Here is an 11,004-nt window from a genome sequence, read left to right as displayed (position 1 = left end):
GTCAGGTCTTTAAAAAACCTAAATATTCTTGTCCAGTGAAAAGAATCAGCAAATTCATTTATAAAGCCTTGGACAAAATGAACTTTACTAAATCAAAAAATGTAAGTACTTTCCCAGAAGATGAACAGAGGGATTTAGGAAGCAGGACCTTGTGGGAGGCCTTTTCTTTTAAAATTGCTTATTCACAAATCTCATTTATTTTAATAAGAAATTTACTTGTGTTTGATGTTATCACTGAATCAGGAAATTAAATACTAAAAAAGGAAATTGGGGGAAAAAGAATTGGTCATATTTATTTAAATATATTTTATGAATGATGAATAAATAATTTGTGGTGAATGTCTCAGATGTTCCTCTTTACCTCATTAAATTCAAATTATTAAACTGTTTCAGTTCAGGCTCAAATTAAGTTTTAGTAACAGGAAAAATCTGATATTTGGTGAAAATGATCATATGGGGTAGTAATATAGAATACTGAAGTTTTTTTGAGAGAGACCTTCACATGCAATACATTATGGAATGTTGCAGATTTACAACATTGGCCCGGAGTATTAATTAATACTGAAGACTAATTAGAATAATAATTGAGTAATATAACTGAATATCAGAGGTGTATTAAAAGTATTCACATTCATTACATACACATAAGTATCAACTCAGGTTTTTTACTCAAGTAAAAGTATAAAAGCACTGGTTTCAAAACTACTTAAAGTATAAAAGTAAAAGTAATGTAAGGGGGAAAAGCCATTAAGGACAAAAGCCATTGAAACTGAATGTATCTTAGTATAATGGAAATATATTAAAGAAGCATATATGTGACTATTGAGCATTAACATGTGTTTCAGAGAGCAGGAGATATGATGACTAGTTACCTATAAGTATTGTAATGGTGCAAAAAGTCAAACTTCATGTTCATGTTATCATTTATCCTAACCTTTATTGGAATGTACATCCAAGTTTAGTTGCAGGAATCTGAGGGAACGGATGTAAGAACAAAACTGGACAAGAACATCTGAAACAACCACAACCAAATTCACTCTATCCGGGTGGAGCAATTTAACTGGATAGTTTTTATTTAAAGGCTGAAATGAAATAGAGTAACGAGGCTGTTTTTAAAATGTAAGGAGTAAAAAGTACAGATAATTGTGTGAAAATGTAAAGAGTAAAAGTAAAAAGTCGTCTGAAAAATAATTACTCCAGTGAAGTATAGATAACCAAAATTTCTATTTCAGTAAGGTAACGAAGTATTTGTACTTTGTTACTTGACACCTCTGCTGAATATGATATGAACACCAACTTTATTTGGATGGTTTGCGAAAAAAGCTTTCTGTCAAACAGATCTATGCTAATATACAGGACTGCCTCAGAAAATTAGAATATTGTGATTTTCTGTAATGCAATTAAAAAAAACAAAAATGTCATACATTGTGGATTCATTACAAATCAACTGAAATATTGCAAGCCTTTTATTATTTTAATATTGCTGATCATGGCTTACAGCTTAAGAAAACTCAAATATCCTATCTCAAAAAATTAGAATATTCTGGGAATCTTAATCTTAAACTGTAAACCATAATCAGCAATATTAAAATAATAAAAGGCTTGCAATATTTCAGTTGATTTGTAATGAATCCAGCATGTATGACATTTTTGTTTTTTTTAATTGCATTACAGAAAATAAAGAACTTTATCACAATATTCTAATTTTCTGAGACAGTCCTGTATGTGCCATGGAATTTATGCTCCAGTCCTTAGTCAAATGAACATTGTATTATGCCATTGCTTTTGATCAAATCTACCTCTGATAGTCTGTGACTTCACTCCAAATAATTACATTTTCTATAGGATATACCCTCAATGACACCGCAAAGTAATTAGTACACATGGGACATAATAAAATAACCGTAGTATAAACTATTGCTCGAACTATAGACAAACTAGTAGATAAAGCACGTGGCTTCTATTGGTAACTGTCCGGCTGCCCTGGGGAAAAACCCAGAGGAGATAAAATCTACTAATTGGCATTTACTACATCTATATATATTCATAATTCATCTCATGCACTATTGATTTCAAATTTATGGAGGTTGGTAGTGATATATGATAAAATAGTGTCACTGACCACAAGGTGGCAGACATTGTGAAAAGGACACAACAGTGCCCTCTGGTGGGCTAGTGGGGAACTGTTTGTCCCGCAGTGGGACTTCTAAGTAAAAAAGGCTCATGAAGTTTGGATGTGGAGTAATAAGTTAATTCAAATTTAGCTGTTGCAAATCCTGCCTTGAGAGGATTGCAGCATAAAAACTAGGATTAGTTTTAGCTCGCAGTCGTGGCTGTAAATTGATTTTAAAGAATGTCCAAGATTTACTCATATTTTTTTTCTTTTGTCACCTGTTTTGGTGTTACCAGGATTCCAGGTGTGGGGGGGCATTAGTCTTACCTGGGGGGGCAAAAAAAAAAAAAAAAAACTTGTGCACAATCCAGCGTATAGGCTGCTCCTTAACCCTTGTGCTGTCTTCAGGTCAAGGAAGGAGGAAGGGAAGAAATGAAGGAAGAGAAGGGAGGAAAGAAGGGAAAAAATAAGGAAAGAAGAGAGGAAAGAAGGAAGGAAGGGAGGAAAGGAGGAAGGAAGGGAGGAAAGAAGGAAGGAAGGGAAAAAAGAAGGAAGGAACAGAGAAAACAAGGAAAGAATGTACGAGGGGAGAAAAGAAGGAAGGAAGGGAAAAAAGGAAAGAAGGAAAGAAGGGAAAAAAGAAGGAAGGAAAAGAGAAAACAAGGAAAGAATGTACAAGGGGAGAAAGGAAGGAAGGAAGGGAGGAAGGAAGGGAGGAAGAAGGAACAGGAGAATTAGGTCATTTTGACCCGAAGACAGTACAAGGGTTAAAACATGTTCTGTTTACTCCTCTCTCAATTAAATCCATAACTGAACATATGAACATACAGGCGATAATGTTTTATTTTTGTTTTTTTCTAAGGTGATAGAGGGTTTAATAGATGATTTACCACCATCCACACCTCTGTTTAAAACATTACAAATACTAACAATCTACGATGTGAATAAGTATCAAATAGGAATCCTGATGTATAAAGTCTCTCCGTTAACTTTACCCAGACATTTATTTTGAGTTTAATTCTTATTATCATTCATACTCCACAGGTTCTCCTTCTGTAGAACTGCAGTTGCTACATGTTCATTTATGTATCAAGGTGTTGTGCTTTGGAACAGTTTAAAACATCTATCTGCACTCAAACGAAAGCTGAAACAAAGTTTATAGATTTTTAATATATATTTTTCAGTCACCATTATTCAAATATATTTCTAAGCTATTTAGGAAAGTTTACTGTATTTGTATAGCACAATTCAACGCAAGGTAATTCAAAGTGCTTTACATCGACATTAAAAGTGGCAAAACATAATTAAACAGTAAATAACAAATAAGATTAAATAAAATGATAAGAAAAGAGGTAAAATAATAAAAAGCACAAGTTGCTGAAGAGTAAGGGCAGTAGATCCAGCAGGTCCATCTCATTTCACTCTATTTAATTGTATTCTGAAGTATCGTATAACTCTGAGTTATTAGTTATACAGTATAGGCCCATGTATTGTGCTTATATGGTTTTGTGAATTATTGTTTTTTATTTTTTCTTGTTTTTTGGGAGGGGGGAGACTCTGTAATGTTCCTTTTTACAAGTGCAAACAATTAAAAAAAGAAAAAAAAAGAGTAACATTAGTACGGAAACTTTTCACTGCTTCATTTTAACGTTATTTCATCAGGATGAAAAGGAAATGACGTCTTTTTCGCTGCTTTTACCCGTCGTGGCGTCTGATGGAACGATTTTCTGGTGCATCGTTTAAAACCCAAGATGATGTTGCAGAGATTGGTACCAAAGATATGAACTAAAAAACATCATAAACACCTTGATCTTAATGTTGAAATCACTCATTTAGTCTCTTGGGTCCTTTTCTGAAGTTTCCTTGTAAAGATAACGTGTGTTTGTTTCATTTAAAGTCTCAACAACATGCAAATATCTCACAAACAAAAACATTTAACCCTGGTGATGTCTTTGGGTCAAAATGACCCAATTCTTCTATCCTTCTTTCCTCCTGCCATGCTCTCTCCTTCCTTCTTGCTTTCCTCTTCTCGTCCTTTTTTACCCTCCTTTACTCCTTTTTCTTCCTACCTCCCTTTCGTCATTCGTTCCTTTATTACCTTCTTTGCTTTTCCTTCCTTTTTTCTTTCCTTTTCTCCATTCCTTCCTCCCTCCCTTCTTTCCTCTTCTCCCTTCTTTCCTTCCTTTCTCCCTTCTTTCCTTCCTTTCTCCCTTCCTTCCATCTTTTCTCCCTTCCTTACTCCCTTTCCTACTTCCTTCCTTCTTTTCTCCTTTCTTCCTTACTTCCTTATTTCCTTCTTTCCATCTTTTCTCCCTTCACCCTCCCTTGACCCAAAGACAGCACAAGGGTTAAAACAATCAAATCTGTAGATGAAAAACTTAAAAAAAGAAAAGGAAATAAATACTTAGATTTTTGCAAATAATCCACATTTTATGTTTAATGTATTTATTTTTAATGGTATTTTGTAAAAACAAAACAAAAGAAAAGACAAAGATTCCAACCAGCTCACATGTTTCTGCTGGAGGAAACACAAGCATCCAACTAAATATCAGATAAATATAAAACTTTAAACACTTAACAGGACAACAGCATGAAAGTATCACACAAGGAAAAAGGCTGCAGAAAGAAAAGGAACAAAAAATCATTATTAAAAGTTTCTTTTCCAAACATTATAGTAGATAAAAGAGTAAAATCCTCACCGCTTGCATGTCAGCTCGCTGGCTGGCGCTCGTCTCTCCTCCGGCCAGCGGGATTCCTGCATTTATTCATCTCTTCTGGGTTTTAAAAGAGAAAAATGATTCAGATTCACAAATCTGTTAACGCAGATTTCATCAATTAAACAGCTAATCAGAAGAAATGTTGAAAGATGACGTTAAAGACCTTGCAAACAAAACCATAAAAAACTGATTTACATCATCAGAGTCAACGTTTGCCCCCCCGTCTAGAAATAGAGAAGTTAGAAGAACTTCCCGCTGCTGATGCAGAAAGTACTTCCTGTTTCCCACAGTTACTCCTTCTCCACCAAACCGGTTCCAGGGCTGGTTCTGGTTCTGGTTCTGGTTCTGGTTCTGGTTCCAGGGCTGGTTCTGGTTCTGGTTCTGGTTCTGGTTCTGGTTCTGGTTCTGGTTCCAGGGCTGGTTCTGGTTCTGGTTCTGGTTCTGGTTCTGGTTCTGGGCCAGTGCTGAGTTTGGAACTGGGATTTCTGTTTCCACTGACAAAGAACTTTCTCCGGGCCAGAAGAACCGGTTCCAAGGTAGCACCAACTCTGTGCTGATCCAGAGGAAAGAACCGCTTACGTAAGTGGAGGGGACGGAGTTATTAAGACCAACGGCCAGTACTGGAGTTGAGGGGGGATGGCATCCCCCCCCGAAATAAAAACGGTCCAAATAATCCCCCCCTTTCCATCCCATATGTCATTTCATCAATGAATGTGGTTTTACTGCTATTTCAACATTTAGTCATCACCAGAAAAATAACTTATTATATATATATAAATTTTCACCTGTTTCAAGTAAATTTTCACCTGAAATAAGTAGGAAAATCTACCAGTGGGACAAGATTTATCTTCTTATTACAAGCAAATAAATCTTGTCCCACTGGCAGATTTTTCTACTTATTTCAAGTGAAAATCTACTTGAAACAGGTGAAAATTGTTGTTTCTTCCAGTGATGAGTCTTGTTTTAAGTGTAATGAGATTGTTTTATTAAAATGAGACATTTTAACTAGAAATAAGACAAATATTCTTGTTAAGATTGTGAGTTTTTGCAGTGATCCAGGACAGAGTCATATTGATAAGTTCAGAAAAGTGTTTTTTATTGTTGTGTTTTGATGTATTAGATGTAAGCCCAGTGGATATTTAAAGCTTACAGAAGGCTGCATTTAACTGCTGCTATGTCATTCCTGCAGTATTTCTGCACGTGTTTTGGTCACTGCTATTATTTGTAATATATTTGTAATCAGTACAAATTATCTGTCCCCATATGATAAAATCCACCATCGCCCCTGATTTTTTTTTTTACAACTCGAGTACTGAGTATAAGGCGTCTTGCAATCAGAGATGCGAAAGCGACAGCATTTGACTGATGTTTGTGAAGGACATGTCATTCTCTTTTTGTTTTTAAGAAAATGGTTTGTAAAGCTATTTTTGAAGCTTATAAGTGCAATTGACTATCTGTAAATGTTTCTTTGCTTTTCTATTGTTTCTTTGCCTTTTGTTGTTTCTTTGCTTTTCTATTCTCTTTTTGGTTTTCTGGAGGTCGGTAGCCAAAAAAAGAAAGTTGGTACTTTGGTTGGTGCTTTTATAAGCATTTTGCTTCAGCCTATGCCTTTTCAGTCATTGTTCAACACATTTTCGGTTTTGTATGAAATGTTAATGCTGTGCACAATGTTTTTTTTTTGGTGTTTTGTGTTGTCATGACTGAATAAACTTCATTCATTCATTCAAGGAGCACATCCCCTGGTATTACTCCAAAAATAGCGGTCAAAGGTGATGGTATGAATTTAGATCCAAAGATCTCTGAAAACGTATCAAATACATATGTCCAGTATTCATGAAGGTCTGGATATGTCCAAAAAGTCTGGATAAGGGACCCTGTTGCTGATTTACAGCTACTGCATAGAGGATCTGCTCCTGGATATATCTTAGCTAGCTTTTCCTTGGATAGATGCAGGCGGTGCAGAATCTTAAATTGCAGTGTACTTTTTGAAGAATGGATAGCCAATTATCTTACATGCCATATCCTCCCACTGAGACTTGATATTTAAAGCTTACAGAAGGCTGCATTTAACTGCTGCTATGTCATTCCTGCAGTATTTCTGCAGCTGTTTTGGTCACTGCTATTATTTGTAATATATTATATTATTTGTAATCAGCACAAATTATCTGTCCCCATATGATAAAATCCACCATCCATCCTGATTTTATTTTACAACTCGAGTACTGACAACGGCAATAGCAAGACTGGGAGACGGAGACATTTTAAAATAAGAATGAATCTGGATGCAGCAAAGCATCATGGGTCTGAGGAGGAGACAACCTGTCTTTTAGAGATGTGTCCACGGAGGAGCTACGTGGACCAAGTCCTATACACTGGGAATGTGCATGACGTCACAGATGAGACTTCGCAGCGGGTTAGGCCCACTGAGTGTCAGAAATACTGAGTGTCAGAAAGACTGAGTGTCAGAAAGACTGAGTGTCAGAAAGACTGAGTGTCAGAAAGACTGAGTGTCAGAAAGACTGAGTGTCAGAAAGACTGAGTGGCAGAAAGACTGAGTGGCAGAAAGACTGAGTGTCAGAAAGACTGAGTGGCAGAAAGACTGAGTGGCAGAAAGACTGAGTGGCAGAAAGACTGAGTGGCAGCTTAAACTTCCAGTTTGAGCAACTGGAAAACATCTAAAATGGAAAGAGCTGTTGTGCGATCGACTGTACTCATAGATTTAGAAAGAAATCAGAGTTATCGTTTTACAGACTGCTGAAAAATAAGCTTAAGAGAGACAAATGGATCGCTGCAATTCCCAGAAACAACTGGATTCCAGACACCGAAACGTGGATTTGTGGTTCCCATTTAGTATCAGGTAATGTTGGATTTTTGGGTAGCTAACGTTAAACGGTCAAATCATAAAGTTCGGTGTCCTCATCACTTTAATTTCTACAACAAGTCCTGCCTTGAAGTCGGACCAAGCATCAAGACTTTTGTAAGCCTTCAAGCTTTGCTTTGTGTATTTCCCCGGCGTAGAAATTAAATACATATAAATATCAGGAAACTGGATTCGTGGCCAAATATTAATGTCCATGGGCCACTGGTTCTTGGGGTAACTGTACCAAATATTAATGTCCATGGACCACTGGTTCTTGGTAACTGTACCAAATATTAATGTCCATGGACCACTGGTTCTTGGTAACTGTACCAAATATTAATGTCCATGGACCACTGGTTCTTGGTAACTGTACCAAATATTAATGTCCATGGACCACTGGTTCTTGGTAACTGTACCAAATATTAATGTCCATAAACCACTGGTTCTTGGTAACTGTACCAAATATTAATGTCCATGGACCACTGGTTCTTGGTAACTGTACCAAATATTCATGTCCATGGACCACTGGTTCTTGGTAAATGTACCAAATATTAATGTCCATGGACCACTGGTTCTTGGTAACTGTACCAAATATTAATGTCAATGGACCACTGGTTCTTGGTAACTGTACCAAATATTAATGTCCATGGACCACTGGTTCTTGGTAACTGTACCAAATATTAATGTCAATGGACCACTGGTTCTTGGTAACTGTACCAAATATTAATGTCCATGGACCACTGGTTCTTGGTAACTGTACCAAATATTAATGTCCATGGACCACTGGTTCTTGGTAACTGTACCAAATATTAATGTCCATGGACCACTGGTTCTTGGGGTAACTGTACGGGTCACTGTCAAGTCCAACTGATGCTAATTTAAGCCGATAATTGTCTGTTATTCCGTCGTCTCCACTAGTTGCAGATGTTTTTGCCACTCAGTGGGGAAGTGATGTCAATGCGAACTCTCTATTAGAGCAAATACCTTGTTGTTGCTGCAACTTTCACGCAAACACAGCAATGTAATGACGTGACTCCCCTTAGCAACCGAGTTGTGGAAAAACAAACAGGTTTTCAGCTGGTTCCTACTGTAGTTGAACGAGTTGTGAACCAGAACCAGCCCTGGAACCGGTTTGGTGGTAAAGGGGTAATAGAGTCCATTTGGACCCCAGTGGACCCGGATATACTCAGATTGGTTGGACCATAAAAGGCCGGCAGAGCCGGCGTCCTCCCCACCCTGGAGCTTCCTCTGCAGGGCGTCTCTCTGCGCGCTGAGCTGGGCGTTGCGCTCGGTCAACCGCTCGTTGTTTGAGCGGAGCTGGCGCTTCTCCCGCCCCCAGGCCAGCTTGTCCTTATTCACTGTTGCCATGGAGACAGACACTGGCATTTATCCGGTGGAGAACACAACATTTGACCTCTGAGTTGTTTAAAAGCTCTTACTCTTGACTGCCATGTAGACGACCCCGACGAGCAGGAGAAGACAGACGACGCCCAGAAACACAGAGTCACATCTGGCGTGACGTCTCTTTCTGGACTTTCCACCGACTAAAGACACTAAACAGATTATAGAAGAGTATCAGGGCCATGCAGGAGGAAAATATTTGAGAGGGGAAGATTTTATTTTATTGGGCACTTGTGCAAGTCGAAATGTCGAGAAAAAAGTCGAAATGTCGAGATTAATGTTGAAATAAAATTTCGAGAAAAAAGTCGAAATGTCGAGATTAATGTTGAAATACAATTTCAAGCATAAAGTTGAAATTTCAACTTTTTTTCCTTTTTTTTCTCAACATTCTAAACTATTATTTTTATTTTTCTCCCGCCTGGCCCTCCTAATCTTCCGTAACAGATAAAAGTATTAGAGTAAAACCCGCCAAGGCCGTGCTGTAGCAGCGCTGCCAGGGCCGGAGGAGTCGTACCTGCGTGCAGGGCCCGTGGGGCCCCCGGGGGGCCGGCGGGGCCCCCGGGGGGGGCCGGAGACACCTCCTCCACCCAGGGACTGTCGTACACCCGCAGGCTCTCGGCGCTGACGTAGATGTCCACCACGCTCTCGCTCACGTCCTGCTCCAGGTGCACCGTCCTGAGGACGCCGCGCTCAGACATGGTTCTAACCTGGACTCACCTGGACTCACCTGGACTCCACCGACGACAGAGACGGTTTGTTTCTGAGAAGAGCTGCCACGCCAGAAAGAGGAAGAGCAGATCAGGAAGTCAGGAGGGAATGAATATGTGTTCTTCATAAATCCAACTGATCCGTCACCTTCTGATGGTTTTGTGGCCGGTGAGTGCAGGTAAAAGGTCACATGATGATGATGATGATGATGAAAGTAGTTTATTTGGTCGATCAGTTTCAATTGATACAATACATTGCATTTCATTTCATTTTGTAGGAAAGAAATAATAAAAAAAGAAGTAAGGAATAAACCGACCAAAAGGTGTAGCTGAAGCCTAAGCTTATTGTGCCTTCCCTTTTTAACTTTGTTTACTACATAGTACTACTACCAGTACTGGAGATGAGGGGGGATGAGGGGGGGTTGAGGGGGGATGGCATCCCCCCCTGAAATAAAAACGGTCCAAATCATCCCCCCCTTTCCATCCCTTATGTCATTTGTCAATGAATGTGGTTTTACTGCTATTTCAACATTTAGAGTCATCACCAGAAAAATAACTTTTTCAATTTTCACCTGTTTCAAGTAAATTTTCACTTGAAATAAGTAGGAAAATCTGCCAGTGGGACAAGATTTATCTTCTTATTACAAGCAATAAAATCTTGTTCCACTGGCAGATTTTTCTACTTATTTCAAGTGAAAATCTACTTGAAACAGGTGAAAATTGTTGTTTTTTCCAGTGATGAGTCTTGTTTTAAGTGTAATGAGATTTTTTTTTTACTAAAATGGGACATTCTAACTAAAAATAGGACAAATATTCTTGTTAAGATTGTGAGTTTTTGCAGTGATCCATGTTACTTATCCTGTGAAGGACAGAGTCATATTGATAAGTTCAGAAAAGTGTTTTTTATTGTTGTGTTTTGATGTATTTGATGTAAGCCCAGTGGATATTTAAAGCTTACAGAAGGCTGCATTTAACTGCTGCTATGTCATTCCTGCAGTATTTCTGCAGCTGTTTTGGTCACTGCTATTATTTGTAATATATTATATTATTTGTAATCAGCACAAATTATCTGTCCCCATATGATCAAATCCTCCATCCCCCCTGATTTATTTTACAACTTGAGTACTGACTTCTACTGTACTAAAACAACAAGGACAAACAATCTACAACAACAAAAAAAATCAGCAAAGTAAAACACACATACAA

Source organism: Cololabis saira, chromosome 1 (assembly GCF_033807715.1).
Source record: "Cololabis saira isolate AMF1-May2022 chromosome 1, fColSai1.1, whole genome shotgun sequence".
Classification (NCBI taxonomy): Eukaryota; Metazoa; Chordata; class Actinopteri; order Beloniformes; family Belonidae; genus Cololabis; species Cololabis saira.
Note: the sequence above shows the minus strand (reverse complement) of the source record.